The sequence below is a fragment of the Saccopteryx leptura genome, chromosome 5 (assembly GCF_036850995.1).
Source record: "Saccopteryx leptura isolate mSacLep1 chromosome 5, mSacLep1_pri_phased_curated, whole genome shotgun sequence".
NCBI lineage: Eukaryota > Metazoa > Chordata > Mammalia > Chiroptera > Emballonuridae > Saccopteryx > Saccopteryx leptura.
In genome coordinates, this window is record NC_089507.1 from 136,115,561 (window position 1) to 136,138,790 (window position 23,230).

At 40.2% G+C, this 23,230-nt stretch overlaps 1 protein-coding gene across 15 annotated transcripts in view; it reads left to right on the forward strand.

The window, feature by feature from the left end:
* The window catches only part of CELF2 (CUGBP Elav-like family member 2), a 704,551-nt gene that overhangs the window by 366,377 nt on the left and 314,944 nt on the right, over positions 1-23,230 (forward strand). The gene's annotated exons all lie outside the window — the stretch shown is intronic.

A 23,230-nucleotide genomic window follows, 5' to 3' on the forward strand; every position in this document is an offset into this window, starting at 1 on the left:
TTTATTAATGAATGTGCTTCTGGTTATTTTACATGTCAGACTAGGGTAGAGAGTTTATTGGGAGAAGTAGAGAGCTGAAGTTCCTGAGGAAAGGAAAGGATGTCTCGTTTTTGTCTGGCTGGTTAGCCTGATAGTGTGTGAGCTGGTAAGAGAAACTTTCTATCACCTCAGTAGGATCTATCTGTGTGTCCAGCGTGTTGTGAAAAGAAAACCTGGAGAGAGAAAAGGGATTGCCTGGAGTGGGTCTGAAAGATCTTTGTCCATTTTAGTTAGACATGGAATATGTGAAATTGTCAATTAGCAGGCAAGAATTTTGATAGTTCATCTAGGTTACAGTTATTCTAGGAAAAAAGAACTGCTATTCTTGGTAAGAATCCACATAAAATGTTTACTATTTTTCACACTACAGTGTGCAGGCTTAACATTCATATTCTTTCTGGCATATTACTGTACTCTTAGCAATTTTGATGCCATTCCGAGCTTTATGAACTATTTCCCAGGCAACTAACTTTCCCCTACAGTGCTAGAATCTTTTTCCTGTATGTCAAATGTTAAGAGTTGAGAGATTCTTAAGAAACTTCGCAGTGGCCAATTGTTTAAGCCCCTACGAATTTTCTTTTAACGCGGGAGGGGGATGATATAATCTGTTAAATGCAAACTGTCCTTTCAGTCAATATTAGGAATGTTAACTTGCCTGTACATGCTATCATGTTCATTATCTCAACTAAGACAATCAGATAAAATAAATTAAAATATTGAATTTCCTTTTGGCAGTTTTCTCAGAGAAATTAATCTTGGTTATAACGTTTCCATGTTATTTGTTTTAAAATGTCTCTGTCCTGTTCTCCTTAGATACATATATAACACATATATATGTTTAGAGAGATATGTCTGTATAGATATATTACATGTTTGCACATTAGCTATTGAAAGTTTTGTGTATTTTCTCCTCTCTAGTCTAGAGGAATGTCAGGGTTGAATTGAAGAACTGGCCTGGTCATTATTTTGAATTTATGGTCACCTGCTGTGTAAGCTACTAATATATCTAGCTAGTGTATGCTCTGTGAATTTAAAGTGTCAGTGGCCCCTGAAAAGGTGCTATGTCTTGTCAGTTAAATTATTTCAGTTTAATTAGTCCTTTTCATCAAGTGAATGAATGTGGCTTGTGCAAACTATTTGCTCTGAATAAAGCCTTTGTATTTTAGCCACAGAATATCCATACAAACCCTAAAGTAACTTCTAGCCCACTTCCTTTCCAGATGTTAGTTATTTCCAAATGATGTCGTTTGGAATCCAACTTAAATTGTTTTCAGTGTTTGTTAACTATTGCTTAATTGACCTTTTTTAAAAAAGGAAAAGTAGAGGATTTGTAAACGATCATCTTATTTGTCTCCTTAGCCCTGAGAATACTTAGGCATGTTTTCCAAAAGAGTTGCAATGAACTCACATTAGACGCTAAATTTGGGAAACAGAGAGATGTGTAAGATGGAGTATGACCAATTGAAAATACTTGAAACCCACCTACCAGCATATCTTATCTCCATATTCATACAGTTGAGAAGATAACTGTGGGTTTAATGTTTTCCAGACTGGTTGTCATGTACAGTGTACTTGCTCTTTGCATTAAATTTCAGTTGGCTAGATATTGACCTGGTCCTAAAAGGAACTTAAATAAAGCATAAAGGCTTTTCTGGTGTTGATTTTTTAAAGCAGTGGGATGTATTTTCAATGTCATTTCCTCACAAGAATATATTAGATAAGTTTGTAAGATGTGATGTGTTTGAGTCCTTGGGGCAGATGAACCAATAACTTTGGAGATGAATTATTTTGCTTTATGGCCCCAAAAGCCATCCAGTGTTTATAATGCCCAGGTTACTGAAGGCTCTATAGTGGTATAGAATGATTAGGACATAGGCTTCTAAATCTTGGGGGTTTAAATATTCATTAATAAAACTATAAGTGGAAATGGACCTTTTAAATCATCTTAGCTATTAAAGTTTTGTTGTCTTTGTGTTACTATAGAATATTATTTGCACCAAAGTATGGTGAAAATAAAGTGAACTGATTTTTTAACAAAACCTGTTTTAAACTGGGATAACTGGTTTTAGATTGGTGTTGGGGGTGTGTGTCCTTCTTTGTCTTACCTTTTTAATGCTCAGATATGCACTTAGGGCTTTATTTTTTTTTTAATTTTTAAACAAAAACAAATAATATCTTGGAAATGAGAAATTACAGGTGGAAAAATCTATAAATGCAACTGTGAAAGTATTCATATTTGTGAAGTTAAAATAAGGAGAGGAAGTTACCAATAAATTAAAATAAATTTTTTTTTCACAATCAGTAAATAATCTTAGTGAAACTGAGAAAAGTTATCTTGAGTATAAATTCATCAACTTAGTGAATTCCTCTTCGATTCATTAAGTCCTCCCAATTTGGTATAACTAGAAATACCAAGCAGTGTCTAATTGAACTGAAAGTTGGTTCTAGGGATGTCATTGTTAAAGTTGAAAGGGGTGTTAGAAACTGTCGCATAAGACCTTGTTTTATAGATTAATAAATTATTAGAGGGGCAGTGGGACCAGTCCAAGAAGGCAGCATAATTACTGCCTTCCTCTTTCTCTCCTAACATGACAAAAATATGAGTCATAATTGGAATGCCTGCTGTCTCAGGACACTTTATTTATTTACAGTCCCTAACCTTCACACTAGATCTGCAGGGTGGTTACTATCCCATTTTACAGGTGATGCTTAAAGAGGTTACATGCTTGCCTGTGCCATGGAGGCAGGACACAGAAAGCTGTGCTTGGCTTGTGTGTGTGTGAGATACAAATGTATGTTCACATGTTAATAGGAGAGGGGGAGAGAGGTCTGTGAACTAAATATGACAGACTTTTTATCAGAAAAGCAAATTGGTGCCACATGGGAGGATTGAGCATTATAGGAAATACAAACAACCTTTTCAGACTTGCTTCTCTAATTTGATTAAAATTGAGTCGATCACTCTCTGATTTGACTCAGTTTTACATTGTTATTCCATATTTCAGTTAACTAGAGAAAATATATTTTAACTAAAAATATTTTTTGGCTTCAACGTACCAGCAAAATGAAAGCCAGATATTGTTTGTTTGTTTTTTAAAGACATTTAAAATGTTTTTTGGAAATGGCATTACAAATAATAAAGTACAGAGATAACAGATTTATCACCTGATTCTGTGATGGTCATAAGAGATAATTAAAATGAGGAGACCCTCAAAGGACTATGTATATGATTCTTTAAGGATATTTTAAATATACATTTTCAGGTGGGATTTCTCAGTTAACACTGCATATTTTAGTATCAGCTGCTCCTTAAGACCCAAAACTCATCTTACCTTGATGTAGAACACTAATGTTATCTTTGATCTGGGTTAGAGGTATTATTTTACTTGTTAAATCTTACTGTTTAATTGTAATTTGATGGATTGAGATTACTTTGGTATCTGTTGTGGAGATGCAGTGAACTGGGGGAACAGGAACCTTGCAAAACAAGATAATAAGGAAATAGCTTTTTCAGCTATGAACCTAGTTATTAAGATTTCATGGGATCATTTAGAATGCTTTTCTTAAAAAAAAATTTTTTTTAATTTATTGATTTTAGTGAGAGAGGGAGGGAGATAGAGAGACAGGAGCATCCATCTGTTCCTTTATGTGTCCTGAATGGGGCTCAAACCAGCAACCTCTGTGCTGCAGGATGATGCACTAACCAGTGAGCTCTCTGGCCAGGGCTAGCATGTTTTTCGCTTCAATATTTTCCCCACCTATTATTTCCCAGAAATAATAAAAGTATATTTGGGCCCTGGCCAGTTGGCTCAGCAGTAGAGCGTTGGCCTGGCGTGCAGGAGTCCCGGATTCGATTCCCGGCCAGGGCACACAGGAGAGGCACCCATCTACTTCTCCACCCCTCCCCCTCTCCTTCCTCTCTGTTTCTCTCTTCCCCTTCCGCAGCCAAGGCTCCATTGGAACAAAGTTTGCCCGGGCACTGAGGATGGCTCTGTGGCGTCTGCCTCAGGTGCTAGAATGGCTCTGGTTACAACAGAGCGATGCCCCAGATGAGCAGAGCATTGCCCCCTGGTGGGCGTGCCAGGTGGATCCTGTTTGGACGCATGCGGGAGTCTGACTGCCTCCCCGTTTCCAACTTCAGAAAAATACAAAAAAAAAAAAAAGTATATTTGGCCTGATAAAAGATTGCAATCTTCTCTCCTCCTGTGCCCCCCTCCTTTTTTTTTTTAACACAAATCCCAAAACTTTCTCTTTACCCCTTACTTGTGGTTTTGTTTCTTACGAATTAAACACTCATTCACTTCTTATAAAAAGGTAATGTTTTGGCATACAAAATAATCTAATAAAATGTCAATTAGCACACACATGATTGGGGTATTGTGCCAAAATTTGGGTGGAGTTCTTTGTGGAGGCTTATATGTAGGCTTGGGAGACCGGGTATCATCAATGAGGGCCTGATGTTACAGTAGTGAATTAAAAACAAACCTTGCAATTGCTCAATAGTTCTATCAACATCCCTTGTCATATATGCATTTCAGTGAAAACTTGCTGTTTTCAAGTGTTGCAAGGAGTAGAATTAGTCCTTCATATGTTGCACTTCCTGTGCTCTTCACCCAAACTTAGTCTGTATTTCCAATTTATAATGTTCATACCAGAAGCTTCTGATTTTTGGGGGGAGGGTCCCATTTTGTTTTTTATTCTTGGGTTAGGACACAACAAAGGAATCAGCTATTTCTCATTGTAATATTTGTTCTAGAAAAGTGCAGAAGGGAGCATTGAGAGGGTTCTGAGGTTTTTCAGTTAATCAGCACCTCTACGTGCTGAGGCCGTCGTGTCCGTGCCCGCTGTCCGGGAGGGACCGGAAATCGAACGAAGCCAGTGTCAGCTGTGTGCTACTTGTGCAGCAGTGCAGAAATGTATTTTTATTTTTCCTTAAGAGAAAAGCTCTTGCTCAATCTAAGAGAAATGGAGATGTGCACTCCTGGAAAAACCTTTGAGGGAAACAAAAACCAATTAGCGCAGTAAATGTGATGCTCTCAGGTAATTGTCAAATAATTATTCCCCTTCAGCGTCATCCCTATTTAACTGTGCCATCCAATATTCTCCTGCTCAGAATGTGAATGTGAAGTGATGGAAACCTTGCTGCCCTCTTGGGATTTCCTTTTTCATTTACTGAGAGCCTTAGACTCCTCCTAAAGGACTTTTAAAAAGAGGGGGGGGATGTGGAGGGAGATTTTGAGCCACTTCCGCCTTCCCATTTGTCCTAAATCACAACAGAAAGTGATGACTCCAACTAGCTTTATCAAAAGGCAGTTCCAGCTATGCGGTTGCAATGCCTGTGAGCGTGTTTGAGGTTTCTACTGTTTGAACTTTATGAATGAATGGTCTGTTTTATGAAGTGAAGGTTGGATATTATGTTCCGATACTGAGAGCAATGCTTTCAAATCAGCTGATAATTTAAAATGGAGTGCTAATAAGTATGTAATCATATGGCTCTCAAAATGACAGATGAGTACAAATTTGGTATTGGGTTAAATTTTAATTACTTCTTGGAATGAACGCCTCGGAGGTAACTTGCCAGCAAATTATTAGACCCATTTTCCCTCCTCCTGAAGATGTATGTAAATTAAGTTTAGGCTGTGTTTAGACTAAAATATCATTTTGGTTTATTATTCTGGGTTTTTCTGCCAGACTCCTATGGCCTTGTATGTAAGGTCAGATTTTAAATAAATCTGTTCTGAAGGGATCTCAGTTTAAATGATCTGTGCTCCCTTTTTGTAAGAGTCATACAGATAGAAGACCAATACAGAGGATTTTTTGGCAGTAATAGCCCCTTAAAGATGGGTAGGTAGAATGTTTTGACTTGAAGCCTTAACATGAAGAAAGTCAGCGAAGTTTTTTCCTGTTTAATGAAACTGTTTGTGGCTCTCTCCATCATAACCCCAGAAATAAGTTCCCACAGCCCACTAACTGCTTTGCCTGACATTTATAGGCTCAAATAGGACTGAAAAGTTCCTACCTCACATATGATGTGTTGATTCATTCCTCAGAGAGAACACAGTTAATTTCAGCTGTTTGAATTAACATTTTGACATAACCTTTAGACAGCTTAAAACATTCTTTTTTTGTATCATAGACGTGAATAGTTCTTCAACTTCCATAGTAGGATGTAAAATTCTATCATGTTATGCTGAAAGGCTTGCTTTCATTGCTTTTTTAAGAGAAAGTTCATAGCTTGACTTAGGCTCATTAAAATTTAAGGTGGTACAGTATTTTATATCCTTTTCCATGCATTTGTATCTTTATTTCTTAGTCTCCTCCTGTAGCAGGGAGGTTGTACCACATTTATCTGACACAAAACCAGTTGGTTCTATAGGCTAAAAGAACAAAGTATTTTGTTATTCACCTGGCTTTGGTCAGTCGGCATAAAACGTGTGTTTGCGTAGGCACACTCATATGTATATATGTGGTAAAATGTATGAAAAACTATCTTACTGGACATAATTCTTTCTTGAAATATTTTACATTTAATGGTCTTTAGCTATAAAAGTATGAAATTATTGTACAACATAATAGTCTTTTAAAGATTATTACCTTGGCAACTGAAAACTTAAAGAGTCAGAAAGGTTTAACATCTTGACTGAAGACAAATGAGTGATCCAGCAGAAATCGGTCTCAGGAGACAAGCTTCAAATGAGTGATCCAGCAGAAATCGGTCTCAGCAGACAAGCTTCAAATGAGTGATCCAGCAGAAATCGGTCTCAGGAGACAAGCTTCAAATGAGTGATCCAGCAGAAATCGGTCTCAGCAGACAAACTTCAAATGAGTGATCCAGCAGAAATCGGTCTCAGGACTACGTTCTGACTGTTCAGTCCAGAAGCTTGGAGTAGCTTCTATTATAGGTGTGAAAAGACATTCACTCTGATGATCCTGTCACACCTGACTGGGTGACAAGCTGAGACCCCTCCCAGTGTAGCAGCCCTTCTGTCCTTGCTGCAGACTCCCTGCACCTGGGGCTTGTGCTCTTTCTCAGTTACGCTTGAGCTGTTGCTACTGTCAAGACCCTTTGGTTTAGAGTAGGAAGAAACACTCCTCACAGGAAAATCTGGACTGTAGACCCCAAAATGATATTTTCTTGGTCCTGGCCAAGACCAAATTCCTAGCTGCTGCCGCATTTTATATGATCTGTATATATATGTATATTACCCCAAAGCTTTCTATCATTGTTGAGAGAAGTCCTTGAAATTGTGACTGTGCCTAATGGCACAGTCATAAACTCAACATCCAGCTCATAAACTCAACATGTTTTTTAATTGAGTTTAGAGAGAGAAACAGGAACATTGGTCTGTTCTTGTATGTGCCCTGACTGGGGATCAAACTGGTGACCTTTGTGTTCCAGAGCTATGCTCTGAGCAATTGAGCTGTCTGGCCAGGGCTAAACTGAACACCTTAACAAGGTTAAAGTTACAGAAGATTGATGGACCTATATGGGGGTAGATTGGTATAAACCAACTTAAACATGCTTATTAGCTCTCACACTCTATTGTTTTCTCATTGCATCTCCAGAGTAAGACATTGGGTGTCCCGCAAGTGAGCAAATACAGGTTGAAATCTGACATACCACTTTTCTCCTTGAAAACTCTTAGAGGAATAGTCCAAGGGAAAGATGCTGTGAAATAGCATAGAGAGGGAAAGCTTTCGGTATAGAAGATGCATTTCTATTTTAATAGGCAGCTTTTTCTTCTTCTTCCCTCTTGATTCTTTGTACCTCAACCTAGATTCTTTAAGATCATGCACAGTGTAGCTGTTGGAAGTTTTCTTTCTGCCTTTTTAATATTTTTCTCCTTTGTATCTTTTCAGTCTTTTTACTCGTCTCTGAAATTAAGTGGGCTTCTCGAAGCCCACTTTATTATCCATTTCCGAGTGGTTTTCTAAATTTCAAGAGAAGGGGCCACATCTGTCCACAACACAGTTCTCAGAGTCGGGGCAGAGAGAGGAGGTGCTGTCAGAACAGTTTGGTCAGCTCTGGTAGTAAATTCCACCAGAGCAGCTGCATGTCTCTGTGCATAAAACTGTATTTTGACTTCTTACATTATGGAAGGGGTATTGGATTTTCTGGTTGAGCATAAGGGCATCATGTTTCAGAATGATTAACTTTATGGATCATTGTCGTGGCCAGCTATATTTGGTGCTGTTCCAGCTGTGTTTGCTTTCTCAAATTTGTCCAGGAGGCCTCCAACTGCAATTATTCCCTTCAGTTCGTGCTGGTAACATCTTTCTTAGTGACTCCCATTGTCCGCCCAGCCGTCTTCTCCAGGTGTCAGGATTTAAAGGCAGCATACAAGTTTAGTACTTGGAGCAGCCCAAATGCTGGCTAAAGCCTGATGGTGGCTGTATCTTAAAGTGATTTTTTAATATAAAGTCATCTTTATTTTACATCATCATGCTCCCTGTCAGGATTCTTTTTTTCTCTCCACAAAAGCCCAGATTTCCCTGACTCTTCCCTGCTTGCTTTTCTCATACTCTGTCTCTTCCAACATCTACTGGTGAGCAGTAGTAGTTCTCTCCTGTGTGACCGGAGCACCTGGAGCACGTGTTCACCTCTGATGCTAAGAGGCTCCTTACAGACCCTTGTGTTGGAGAAGAGGTTGAGGCAAAGCAATTTTTCCTCTTAACTGAGCACTTGCCACAGGACTTACTTTCTCTCAGGAAAAATTTAGGAAACTTTCTTTCTTCCTCGTACAGAAATCATTTTAAGTCAATGGGCTGTTGGGCGGGATTTAATTTTTGTTACAAATCACTTCCTCTTGGATTGTGTCTGCTCCTCAGGGCCTCTCACCCTGCCTCCGAGTCTGCTTGTGCACTCCAGAGTGGACTCACTAGGATTGTTGCTCCAGGGCTACTCCAGCAAAGGGTCAGAGGCAGTTCCTTAAGGGTAAATGCCCTTTACTCAGCAGCAGCCTCATTTATTCCCCTGGTTCATCTGTGATTTGTTCCATGTCCCCTTCAGGTATCAAGTGACTTGTCAAGATTGCTCATCTAGAAAATAAGGATAATGAGATATGCTTCCTTCCTGTCCCACGGTGTTACTGTGAAGCTAATACTGGGAAAGAAATGGCAACCTAAATATTTTATAGCTTCATGGTACTTAAAACTGACCACAAGTTCATCTACATTACCTGGGAGAATCCAATACAATGGAACTTCATTACAATTGGCCAGCTAATGTTTCCTCCCTCGGAACATTCATGCTTTATAAAGCCTCATCCAAAGACCCATGAAGCAGTATTGCTCCCATATAAATTTTCATAAAATCTTCATCCCTGGGATAAATTAAGAAGATGGATTTTCCTTTCTCTCCTCTTTCTACATGATGGGACGCAGTTCATGGTCTAACAACTGTGAACCTGTGGTCGGATCTTCCCTTCTGGAATGGGGTGAAACAAGCAATACCTCCATCCAGTATTCCCTTATGTGTGTTCTGATAAAAGCCCATCTCTTCCAGTTGAAATCAATTTTTATTTTCTTATATGACAAGAATTAGCCACATGATATGAAGGCTGGTTCTCACATAATGGGACTCAACCCTGCAGAAACCTGACCATTAAGAAAATTTTGATGGTTTGATATTGTAGATTCTGCTGCCCAGTGGCCTCAGGTCATTGGGTGCTCAGGTCACAAAATGCCTGGAGAACAAAGGAGGAGGCGAGTCTCTGAAGGAGGAAACCATTTGGAGAAAGAAGCAGTGATTTTTGCCTTAAGAGACGGCACAGTGGGTATAAGGTGTGTATCCATGTGGGGCCCAGCTACAGGATGTGTCCAAGTTATTCAGTTCTTGTGTTTTAATATATAGGAACTATTTCTGCTGACATAGCTGGTGGGGTCTGTGAAATCTAAGAGAGCAGAGCCACCAAAGCTAGTGTGAAAATTTGCTTCTCACGTTGAAGATTACTTGGTTCATTAAGATCAGACATGATGAAATTCACTTGAGAAGCTTAAAGCCTGACCTGAGCCTGTTGGTTGAGGAACATCTTCCATGACAGGCCAGGGGAACACTCAGCATCTACTCTGGCTAAGAGAGTGACTGAGAAACTTCATGCCGTGAATATGACCTCCAAACTGAAGGATCCGTTGCCTCGTGGAACAAGACCACTTTGCATTACAGGTAACCAGGGTTGTCCCTGAAGGCTGCGGAGACTTAAGCAAGATCAGAGATTGCTGCTGTTTCTGAGAATCATCAGGAAAGGAAAACAAGCAAAATTGGCAACATCTTTAGAGAAGGGGGTCTGCCTCACACATACTGCGAATGTTTCTGTACAAATTAATTGGTATTTTGTAATCTGCACATTTCAGCTTCTCTGTGTCAAAGAAGTCTAACTTTATAGGTAGCCATTCAGGTGGGCCAAGATTTTTTTGTCCAGATATTATAAACAGTGACTAAAATGGGACTCTGGTCAGCCTCAGAGCCACGTGTAGGCCTTTATCTTGTTTCTCTGTCTTCTGTCTTGTTTTTCAGGTCTGTTCAGAATGTGCTACTTTTGATCCAAATTGATTTCTAGTTGTTCAATAAAATTATACACTGTATACCCAGAGGCCAAAAAAATGTTTCTAGCATCAACAAAACTGTAATTTGTTGACAACCAAATATTTTTTAGTGTGTGTTTCTCCTAAATCTGATTAATAACACTTTAAAGCAGGGGTCCCCAAACTACGGCCCACGGGCCGCATGCGGCCCCCTGAGGCCATTTATCCGGCCCCTGCCACACTTCTGGAAGGGGCACCTCTTTCATTGGTGGTCAGTGAGAGGAGCACATTGACCATCTCATTAGCCAAAAGCAGGCCCATAGTTCCCATTGAAATACTAGTCAATTTGTTGATTTAAATTTACTTGTTTTTTATTTTATTTATTTATTTATTATTTTTTTTGTTCTTTATTTTAAATATTGTATTTGTTCCCGTTTTGTTTTGTTTTTTTTTACTTTAAAATAAGATATGTGCATAGGGATTTGTTCATAGTTTTTTTTTATAGTCCGGCCCTCCAATGGTCTGAGGGACAGTGAACTGGCCCCCTGTGTAAAAAGTTTGGGGACCCCTGCTTTAAAGGCTGCTGCCTTCCTATGGGTACATTAAAAAAAATATTTTATATTACTTGTTCTTGATTTAGGACATACTGTGGGACAGCATTGGGCTATGGGATTTACATAACATCAATAATTTTCAGAAATATTTTCCAAGGTAAGTTGTATCATTCCTAATTGAGTTCTAGGAGGTGGTGGTCTACTGAAAGTTGCAGCCTGTCTCTGTCTCTATCTGTTTGAAAAGCCTGAGATTGCAGTATGGCCCAGGAGGCTGCTTTTGAGTCTTTTAAAACCGTAAACAGGTTGAGTTGGTAGATAGGTTGGCAGGTGAATATGTGGATTTAAGTGTGAAATATATGTAGTTTCTTAGCAGTGTCCTCATAATCTGCTTTTTCAGTACTCTTTCACATAAGTTGCTTGTTCTTGATTTTATTTCATAGCCAGACCAATTTAAGTCTAGAAGGCAAGAGTGTTGTAAGAGATGTCAGTTGAATGGGGTACCTTAGTGATTTGGTGTCAAGATTTTCTAATGCCTGAGGCAGATTCTCATTTACTGTAGAGATAGAGAAGCAATTAACATTGAATGTTAAGGTGAATCCCCATTCTTCATTTAAGGTAACTGTATATTTTATGAAGAGGTTTCTTTTGAGGATTTCATTAGAAACCTGGCATTCCTCCCATTTACTTCTCAGGTGTTAATTTTTGTATCTGATTTAGGTTAACACTCAGCCTTTCTCAGGCGCCCCCTAGCCCATATCCTTCTTGAAAATTAGAAAAAGGCTTTCAGATGGTGTTTGGCTTTCATTGTCCCCATCAGTTGGTAACTTTATGCAGTATTCTTTCTAGATTTACATGCACCTCAACTCCCTACTTCGTAAGTGAGCCAAATAAGTAGGTAATAGAATGAGTCTTTGAGCAAGATGACAAGTAGAGTTTAGATCAGGGGTCTCAAACTCGCGGCCCGCCGAACAATTTTGTGCGACCCGCAGACTAATCCACGAAGTTCAAAATATTTTGGATAAAATGAAGTAAGCCTAGGGGCCTACTTGTATTTTTCATTTCTCTAGCATCCTAGCTAGATATTAGCTTAGTTAACAGCAGTTGTGATGCGAACTACAGTTTCTGGTCGTTTTGTGACACTGAGTAAACTGCATGTACGATTGTGCTTGTTGTACTGATTTTTTTTGTTTTCAATTGCAGTGAGAAAAGTGTTGCGTAACAGTTGCCTTTTGTAGACCTAGTGCGGCCCGCCGAACGGCTGTGATCTTGCTCTGCGGCCCACATGCTGAGTTGAGTTTGAGACCCCTGGTTTAGATGATTAACAGTTGTGACCAACTCAGTTATGGTACCTAGTCCATTACAACTGTCAGTACACTTTCTACCTCTCCATAGCTTTTTGTTCAAGTGCATAAACATTTGATAGGATTCTGGGTTTTCAGCAAATAATAGATATTTGTTTCATGTTAGATACCCAGTGTAAAGGAAGGGAACTAGAAAAGTTAGTAGAATTCATGCATGGGTTGGCCTCACCCACAAACCATTCCATAACCAATATTAGCTTGTTGAAATGCCTTGACTCTTGGCAACAGACAAGCGTCATAACCTAAGAGGATGTGATTTGAGTGGAGTTTTCATGCCCTGTGTGCTTACTGTATTCTTGCTACTGATGTAAACATTATCTATAATTACATTTTCAAGTGACTGAAATTGCAGGCTTTGTTGAACAAAAATACAGCCAAAGAATGGAATCTATATCCACTCCACCCTCATTATAAGGCGTTTAGAAATCAGATTATAAGGCCCAATACCATGTCTCTCAGCTGCAGTATACCAACTCCATTCTCTGATGTTTGAACACTTTATGGAAGTCTAGGGTTCTCAGTGAAGATCGTATAATTGGAGGAAGATACTATTACTCTTTCAACACTTGGTCTGCTCCATTGTCAACTTGGTCACAGTGGGCACCTCCTCTCACAAATTCTTTATTTTCAGGATGTAAAACAGAAAACCACAATTTGATTTAGGTCCAGACATGATGGGCCAAGTTGAGAGAGTTGGTTGAGACCCACCCAAATGCTGTCAGCATCCTGGAGCAGGTACTATTGTACTCCCATGACCTCATGTTATCTTCATGACCCTTTGCCTCTCACCACGGGAGGGATTAAAAAAAGAAGGATTGTGCCTGTGGGAACTGTAAGATGGACTCTACCTTGGTCTTAAATTTTCACTGTGGGACAAGAAAAATGTCCTGGCCAATTTTGTTCTACTAGACACTTGATAAGTTCCTATTTCTAATTTCAGAGCAAAAACCACTTGAAACTTTTAAAGATAGAGAACCTCACATGTTTTACTTTGGTGTTTTGCTCATCCTTGGTTAGCATTTTAAAATCCAGGGATTTCATGCATAGAAAAATGCTCTCTGCCCTGGCTGGTTGGCTCAGTGGTAGAGCGTCGGCCTGGCGTGCAGAAGTCCCGGGTTCGATTCCCAGCCAGGGCACACAGGAGAAGCGCCCATCTGCTTCTCCACCCCTCCCCCTCTCCTTCCTCTCTGTCTCTCTCTTCCCCTCCCGCAGCCGAGGCTCCATTGGAGCAAAGATGGCCTGGGCGCTGGGGATGGCTCCTTGGCCTCTGCCCCAGGTGCTAGAGTGGCTCTGGTCGCAACAGAGCGACGCCCCGGAGGGGCAGAGCATCGCTCCCTGGTGGGCAGAGCGTCGCCCCCTGGTGGGCGTGCCAGGTGGATCCCAGTCGGGCGCATGCGGGAGTCTGTCTGACTGTCTCTCCCCGTTTCTAGCTTCAGGAAAAAAAAAAAAAAAAAAAGAAAAAGAAAAATGCTCTCTGACTTTTTTTTTCTTTAATTGAGAGGCAGTGAGACAGACTCCCGCAAATGCCCCAACCAAGATCCACCTGTCAAGTTCCCTACCGGTGATGCTCTGCCCATCTGGGACCATTGCTCCATTGCTCAGCAACCAAGCTATTTTAGCACCTGAGGCAAGGCCATGGAGCCATCCTCAATGCCCAGGGCCAGTTCTCCTGAACCAATCAAGCCTTGATTGTGGGAGGGGCAGGGAGAAAAAAAGAGAGAGAGAAAGAGAGGGGAGGAGTGGCAAAACAGATGGTCGCTTCTCCTGTGTGCCCTGATAAGTTATTGAACCTGGGACATAAACATGCCAGGCTGGCGACACTCTACTACTGAGCCAACTGGCCAGGGTCACTCCTTGGCTTTGGATGGAAAGCAAATGGGGAGAAGAAGTGAAGGAGTGATGATGACATTGTTATTCCATTTCTGAGGTATTAAATTTGTCACATATGAAGGTTCACAATGTTACAACTCATTCTTCAGGACCTGGTAGAGTTCAACTCTGAAAAAACCTAAAGAAAAACCATTGTGAAGACTTAAATTAGAATAGAAGCACACCCTTACTTGACTAAGGTTGCTCAGAAAACCCTCAAACCGTCTCAGATTCTACTGAGCTCTCCCCTGACAGGGAGGACAAATGTGTTAGCAAACAAAGATGTCTTGATGGTAAGTTGGAATCTATTTAGGTATATACCTACTTATTCTTTAGTTTTTTTCTAACATAAATGTAGTTGGGTTTTTGACAGAGCACTTTGTATGGTATTATCAAAGTTACCAACTATATTCAGTATTTGTAACATTCACAGATAACTAGATAATTTTGGATTCCAAATAAAATGGGTTGCATGTAACACAACACATCAACAGAGGTTGTGGGTTTGTTTCTTTTTATTTTTTTTATGTAAATAGATTGTTGCAAGACCTCTGCAGTGGAAATTCTGAGACATAGCCAGTCTCCATACTATAATTGCCCAGTTGTGAGGTATTAATAAATGAGGACAACTCAATTTGTGTGTTTTGTGAATTCCCTCTGTGAATTCCTAATACTTTCTCTTATGTTCAGGGTACATTTATTTTTATTTTGACAGGTTATCTGTTTATATGTCTAAGAGCCTGGGCTTTTGATATCTTGGATTCTTAATTATCAGCTCATTTTAAGAAATGTAATTAGCCAAGATCCAAAGTAAATTAGCGTTTCAGGATATCTAATTCTCGGGATTTCTTGTTAGCCTCTCCAGTAGAAAATTGATTCCACCTCAGTATAGTAAATGCAGCTCAAGTCCAAAAGCACAGGGCGGCTGTACAGTTTGAAACACAGATTCTATAGTTAAAATTAAGTTGGACAGCTGAGGAGTTTAGGATTTATGAGTCACAGCTGACCTGTTATTTGGCTGAATCAATTCATTCTACCGTCATGTGGAAACCACCTAAATATTTTCAGTAGTGAAATCCATATTCTTTTTTTTTTTTTTTTTACTCTAAAAGTGCCTGCCAGTGAACAAGAGTTGCGGCTTATATTAAGTACCATTCTCAACACAAACAGGTGCTGCCTATGCTAGGTGTCACAAAATTTCATAAAGTGTTAACAAAGTAGTTCTTTAAGTCAAACATTTGTTACTCTGAGCTTTAACACTATTACTATTGACAGCCCATTTCTTCTCTGGGGAAACACTGGTTTAAAATGTGAACCTGCCTGTTGTGTTGTTTTGGGCTATGTAGGATTTTAATAAAGGATTTAATAAAGGATTTTCTTGTTCTTGAAACAGGAATGTAACTGTTCTCTGCCATCTTTCTAAAGGCCTTGATTCTTCATCATGTATGTTGGATGAGGAGAATATTACTGTATTGCCTTGTCCATTATTTTGACATATCTGGAGCCTTCCTAGATGCCTTAAAATAACACCTCCCGTTCCTTCTTTCTGAGAATCCATTGGAGCAGGAGTTCTCAACCTGTGGGTCGCGACCCCGGCGGGGGTGGAACGACCAAAACACAGGGGTCCCCTAAAGCCATTGGAAATACATATTTTATTTAAAAATGTATTGTATAATAAATATATATTTTCCGATGGCTTTAGGCGACTCCTGTGTTTTGGTCGTTCAACCCCTGCCGGGGTCGCAACCCACAGGTTGAGAACTGCTGCGTTGGAGGAAACATAGTCTCTTGGTGGAAGTGTGTGTATTTATTAACACTTTCACTATCTTGACCACTTTTTAAAATTATTAAGCAAGGTCTCATTTTTTAAAAATGTTTATTGATTTCAGTGAGAAGGAACAGAGAAAGAAAGAGAAAGAGAGAGAAGGAGACAGACAGGAACAACAATCTATTCCTATGTGCCCAATCCAGGGATTGAACCAACAACCTCTGTGCTGTTGGATGAAGTGCTAACCAACCAAGCTACTTGGCCAGGGCTTGACCATTTGGATTGTAGAATCCAAGTAGCTTAAGAAATGGGAGAAAAATAAACATTAATCAGAATTGGTAATATTACAGTTCTTTCCCATCTAGAAAGCTACCAGAGCAATAGTGCCCTACTCTGTAGGTCAGATAGGACCTGGTGTGATCCACAGACTTAACTGTGCAGGCAAAGAAATCTAGATTTTGTCTAGTCTACCCTTTTGGTCCACGGATTTCCTTTAGATGAGTTCTTTCATTTATACTAGATCTACAATCTTGAGAACAAGTAGGAATGGAGGGTGAAACCAAGCCACTGGGTAGCAGCCACTTGACTGGCATTGCAGATAGGACCTCAAGCTCTTGTTCGTGCTTTTGGTACTCAAGATATGGTGAGTATGTGTCCTAGTTTGCTGGAATGCTTTCTAATCCCCATTGTCCTGGCATCATTATTGATGTCCCCTTCCATTCTACAAAGGGAATGGTAAACTATATGGTCCTCTTTCTCATGTCTGATCCTGTATCACTAGCTTCCTTAAATGCGATGGGACAAAAGTAGGTTTACAGTTGTTTGTATGAAAATAATACAAGAATAGACTCTGTTTCGTGAACTCACAACTGTAAAGCTACTTTTGCCCCACCCTGTATAAATGTGTTTGCCAGCCTTTAAAAGACTGTACATAGGACGAACCCAGACCTTTCCACAAACATGGTTCTCCATGCTTTTGACTTTCAGGAAAAGCAATTTCTAGCCTCTTCTGGCTCATTCCCTTACCTAAATCCTTGTAATAGAAAAGTCACTCAAAATTTAACAGAAGTTTATTTGGTGTTTCTAATATGTTGGCACCCTGCTGAGCACTTTGGGATGTGCTGTCTAATGAACTGATGTTTCTTTCTGGAAATTTCTCTCTACAGCTTTGTCTGAACACTTCCCCAGCACATGGGTTCAGTGTTGGAGGATCCTGAGATGAAACTTTCAGGGCAGCCTTTTCATTCAGTTCAGTGACATTTATGAAATAACTTTACTCCATTCTGGAAAGCTCACATAGGAAGCTCCATTACTTCTGTTAACTTTGAACTGCAGTGTGACCAGAGCCAGAAAATGACCTGATGATCCAGCCTTTGTTCTCACACTGCCCTTTGTGAAACGGTAACCTGAGAGCCCAGCCGAGGTATTATGACACTAGGGTGCTGTAATGCCAGTGGCCGAGGCCAGGCAGGTCGACACTGGATTCAGGCTGACGGTAGAGGAACTGGGGAGCTGGACAGCATCAGGTCATTCTGGTTATTAGAGGCTCGCAGAGACAGATGTGTGAATAAGCAAAGGAAAACCTCTTTTCACAGTGGAGGGCAAGGGATGAGAAACACTGTCCCTCACAGTGGCAGCCTTGGGGTAGCAGGAGAGCAGTCTTGGAAAATTGGCACTGAGGGAAAGCACCCATAGTTTTTTATAGAGTATACACACGGGGCTCTCTGCCACCTGCTCGTGCACTGATCATACAAAGTGCTTGCAGCCAGACAAGTGAGCAAGCCTAACCACACCTGTTTTCCCTACAGGTGCCCAGGTAGGTTTTTAATTTTTGGCTACTTTTACACTGTTCATTGCTCATTGCTCTTTCTCATCCAGTCCTAGAATTTCAGTGGATTGGTAAAATGTGTGTGTATAAAAGCAATTTCCTAATTTTTACATTTATACCCAGCTGTTTGTTATTCAGTGCAGCCATCAGCATCTGAGTCTCAGGGGACCATGTAATGTGCAGCTGTAGCCAGATGTAATGCTTTTGCTCCCTAAACGTTTCCATTAGAAGCTTAGAAAGACAAGTAATTAGCTTTGACTGCTGATAACTGTGTTGCCTGCATTCATTTACCCTCTGTAGCTACACAAGTTCTGTTTGGCAATTGTATTTCACCACCAACAAGCAGAGCAATGTTTGTGATCTCTTTCCCTGGTAGTAATGTTGACATTGTATATACATCAAGTATATCTGCATTGTTATGATAGGTACTTGTACCACTAATTCAGAACACAGGAAGCTGTCTGATCTACATGCATCCAGCAAGCTTGTACTCAGCCAGGATTCGTATCAGACCTTGGACTACATTAAAGTGGGTTCTTAAAGTAGTCTCTTGAACAGAGCATTTCTAAAGAAAAATAACTTTAGGATCCTTTCTCGTCGGTCTGTAGTCAAACCTTGTTTCTAATCTGCATTTATTATTCAGATATGTGTTTCTTTTTGTATTGGTGCGATATATCTTGTTTAGAGGTTACAGCTTCTACTAAATTAATTCCCTTCGAGGCTTTAAATCGAGGGGGAGTCTGTAATGTTAATGACTCCCCTGCATTTACATAGTGAAGTATTGTTACTAAGGGAGAGTCTCTCTGTACAATGACCAGAGACTTCTTCACTTTCAATGTTTACCTTTCTTTGGGGACCGATTTTTATTTTTCTAATCTCATCTTTTATTAAAAGTAGACACTCCAGTGATATATTGGCTATTCTTGTGATCTGTTGTTAGAGATCCTGAAGAAGTAAATGGGAATCATATTTGGCTCTGTGTTGCCATCTGGTGGTGTCTTGATCTCTTTTAGCCTCCTTAGACCAATTTCTCATAGGAAGATGGTACCCTTGGGTCTGTTGGCTTTGCCAGTTTTACCCCACAGCCTCTCTGGGGATTTAAAATTAGCCTTGTTCCTCCCTGGCCACTGAGGGAAGCATCAGTATGGCCCGGTGCTTTCATGCCATTAAGTATCCATTGTATATCTGCTAAGATGTTTGGCAATATTTTTTGTTTTGTTTTTGTGACAAAGACAGAAGGACAGATAGGGACAGACAGGAAGGGAGAGAGCTAAAAAGCAGCAATTCTTTGTTGCAGCTCCTTAGTTGTTCATTGATTGCTTTCTCATATGTGCCTTGCCCGGGGGGCTACAACAGAGTGAGTGACCCCTTGCTCAAGCCAGTGACCTTTGGGATCAAGCCAGCAACTATGGGGTCATGTCTATGATCCCACGCTCAAGCCAGCAACCCCTCGGTCAAGCTGGTGAGCCCGTGCTCAAGCCAGCAACCTCAGGGTTTCGAACCTGGGTCCTCTGCGTCCCAGTCTGACGCTCTTATCTACTGCACCACTGCCTGGACAGGCAGACGTTTGGCAGTTTTGATCGTTTCCTTAAAATTCGTCACTTGGCCTCTGTGTTATGTGATTCTTTTTTATTTTCTGGGTTTTTTTGTTTGTTTTTTTATCTCTCACCTTCTCATCTCCCTACAGCTGATTCTTCCTGCCTCCTGACCGGGCACCTTGTAATACTCACTCTTTGGCTCTCAACTTGTCCTTCTCAACCTCCTCTTTCTAAAAGCTTATACCCTTTCTAGGCTGATGGGGGTGGAAAGCTATGTCTCAATGTTTGAATGTTATTTCTGCAGGAACATGTTTTGGCCTCAGTAGCCTGGGCTCAGAGGCAGTCATGGGAGATGGTGGATAGAGCCTGTCCACTCACTGATGGCTACTTCCTGACTGCTCTTGGGTTGGCCATGGTCCTTTTTCACAATTTATTAAGAGCGTTATGAATCTGATGAAGGGTTCTGTAATTTACAGAAAGAATAGTAAGAGTTGTTTCTTCATTTATTTATTAAACTCAGTATTTCACAAGATGAAGTTAGTTCCCAGCCCAGCTTGGCTATTTAATTTCTCCCTGACATTTTAATCTTGCTTTGAAATGTATTTGCTGATAGTTGGCTTTTGGGTTGTGATGTACTTCTGTTCCATACTGCTAAAACTTTTAATTTACAGAAGTCATACACATGTGAAGAGCAGGAATCAGGCATAGATCCAGTTAATGAGCAGTGGCAAAGGGGACAGTGTTAGCCGCCTTGTCACTGGGAAGTGTAGGGTTAAAGCAGTCACAGTGACTTGAGTTTGTGGTTTGTATTGGGTTTGATAAAAATGCTCTACCATGCCTGGCACTTCAGGTAGGTAGCCATGTTAAATCATAAATCTTCTATCTCTGATAGTAGTAGTGGGCAGAGGAGCAAAAGCCTGCATGGGCAATGCTGTGTGCCTGTCTGTCCCTGACAGGGGTTTCCTCTGAGAATACCAACTCCCACTAGCAAGGATGAGCACCGGCTGTGGGTGCAGGAGGAACATTTCAGCCTCATGTGAGAAGTGACTTCTTTCTTTCTCACCTATTTCCAGGCTCCTCTTTGTGGAGTCCTCTTGCATAGGCCCTGGCCTGTCTTCTTAGAGAGGAATGCTTCCCTTCTGAAAAGATCCTATCGAGGGTGGTTTGCACTGTGTTGTTACATGTCACTGGGTTGTGCTGATGGAGGTATGTGGTGTGTGAAATTGAGTGGTCTTTCAGACTCAAGTGCTTATTAAGTTATTGATGGATGCTTGTCAACTTAGGCAAGGTGGAAAGATAATCCTATTAGAAAGTCATTACTCTTCTACCAAAATGCATTTAAGAGAGTAGTGGTTATGATGCTGGGACTGGAGGAATTCTGACAAGATTTCTGGGATGATCTAAATATTATGCATTATGCAGCTATAAAAATGAATTCTGGAGTGAAACATGGAATGTCCATTGCAGCACAACTTCATACATATTACACACAAATTTATATATCATATATCAATTATAAACAGAGGTGGGATAAGACACTCTTTCTCAAGGCTTATGGTTTTAAAATGTGCTATACAACCTTTGTATAAATATCCCACATAAAACTTTTTAATATTTTGGAATCCCGTATTTGCACTTGAATTCATGATAATTATTTTAAATTATACAAGTTAGGTTCATTTTTATTAAAACATTTCGGGCAGCAATAAAACTCATGTATTAATTGTGGTTTTGGAATTAAAAATGGAAAGCTTTACAAATTCTTTAAAATGGAGGCAGGTAGGACCTTCGTTGGGAAGCCTTCTTGCCTTCTCTTTCCATCTCCCTGCCCAGCCCTGGAGCTGACGGCTCTTGTGTTCCCACGGTGGCCTCTGTGTGCACGCATGCTCACATAAACCACACTGCTCTTCACAGCATGTACCATGCAATGGGAGCATCCTGAGTCCTGTTCAGTCTCTCCCGTTAGACTTTAGGACCCTGAAAGAAGAAACCAAGATTCAGTGAGCCTTATGACCACAGGAGCTGGTGTTCCACATGGCCCACAGTGGGTGCAGGCATATTTAATTAAGTGAAAGGAAGAAAATTCAAGAGCTAACATTGTTATTCTTAAATGAACTGAGCAACTTCTCACGGAGCACCTACCATATGCCAGATGTAGGACACAGAGACGAAAAGCATGTCAGGGAAGCTGATAGCAGTACTTCCTGAAATCCTCAAGTTCAGACTGAGAGAGGGCAGCTCTAGTCATGGGTAGACTGAGGGCCCAACACTGGACTTTCGTGCTTAAGCTGCAGCCTCCGTTGTTTACCTCGAGGCACTGCTTTGCTGGTTCTGTGTTTGTCCACATACAGGTCGTGTTCCTTATAGAAGCTTGTAAGATTCTAACTACACACTATTGAAGAAAAGGTTCTGAGTCACAAGCTTAGTTTTTTCCTTTTCATTGAATTTATTGGGATGACCTGGTTAACAAAATTATATAGGTTTTAGGGGCACAATTCCACAACACATCATCCGTACACTGTACTGTGTGTTCACAACAGAAGTCAAGTCCCCGCCCATCACCGTTCACTCCTCCTATACCCTCTTCCACCTCCCCCTCCACAGTTACCACGCTGTTGTTCAAGTCTATGAGTTTGCTGTTCTTTTTTGCTGAATCTCTCCACCACCCCCACCTGCCCCACCAATAGGGGTCATCCTGCTCTTTCTCTCTGAGTCTGTCACACTATCACAAGCTTGTTTTAAAAGCTTTATTTGAAGTCACTCAGTGGAAAATAAATGTTATCGGTGCTTTACAACTTTGGTCATTGAAGTAGGAACTTATTTATTGGGTTTTTTAGGGACTAGCTTGATAACAAAATAAGGGATAGTTATTATATTCATTGTGTTTTACACTTGATGCCTGTGCTCCTGGAGGTGACCATGGCCCAAGTCATCCAGATACGAAGGAGATGTACATATATTCAAAGTCACTTTGAATTAGAAAGATACCTGTTGGCGGCTGGGGTGGGGAGGACAGTAATGTTGTCATCTCTAGTATGCTTTTGTCAAGCTAGTAGTATTGTGTCACCTCTACAAAGAGGATTTCAGAAACATCCCAAGGATTGGGAAGAACAAAATGTATTAAGTCTGTATTTGGACTGTTACAAATTGCCTTTAAATTGAAGACTTCTCATTTCCTAAGAGTTCAGTATCTTCTGGGAAAATGGCAAACTTTTAAACATTTTATAATTTCATGTCATTGACTATGATTCTAACAAAAACTGGAAATGAAAGAATTTCCATGCCAGTGCAAGACAGAAGGAAAGGGTAGCATTCAGCTATCTGTCATGTCTTCACTATGCTCTCTGTGCAATTTGCCTCCAACCACGTGGAGCTGATTCAAAACAAACATTAATGCTACTTAGACACAGAATGTTGGAGGAGAAATAAAATGGGTTCTCGGTTATATATACACATTAACTTATGTTTAGTGCTTGATAAGATCTTAATTTTTCTATAATAACATTTTCACATCTGGTAGTTAGCATCAAATAATAAAAGAAACAATAGTTTACAGAAACTTTAAAGGTATAATTTGTATGGAATTTTAATTATGGAGCAACAGAATTCTGAGCCACCAGGAAAAACCCATTTTGTGCTATATTTCCTGTGTAGTAACTTGTTTTGTCTTAGTTATTTATCGTTTTGCTCTAGTTGGTCTCTTCCTTTTTCCAATATGATAATTTTAGTTGTTATTTCTTAATTCAGTG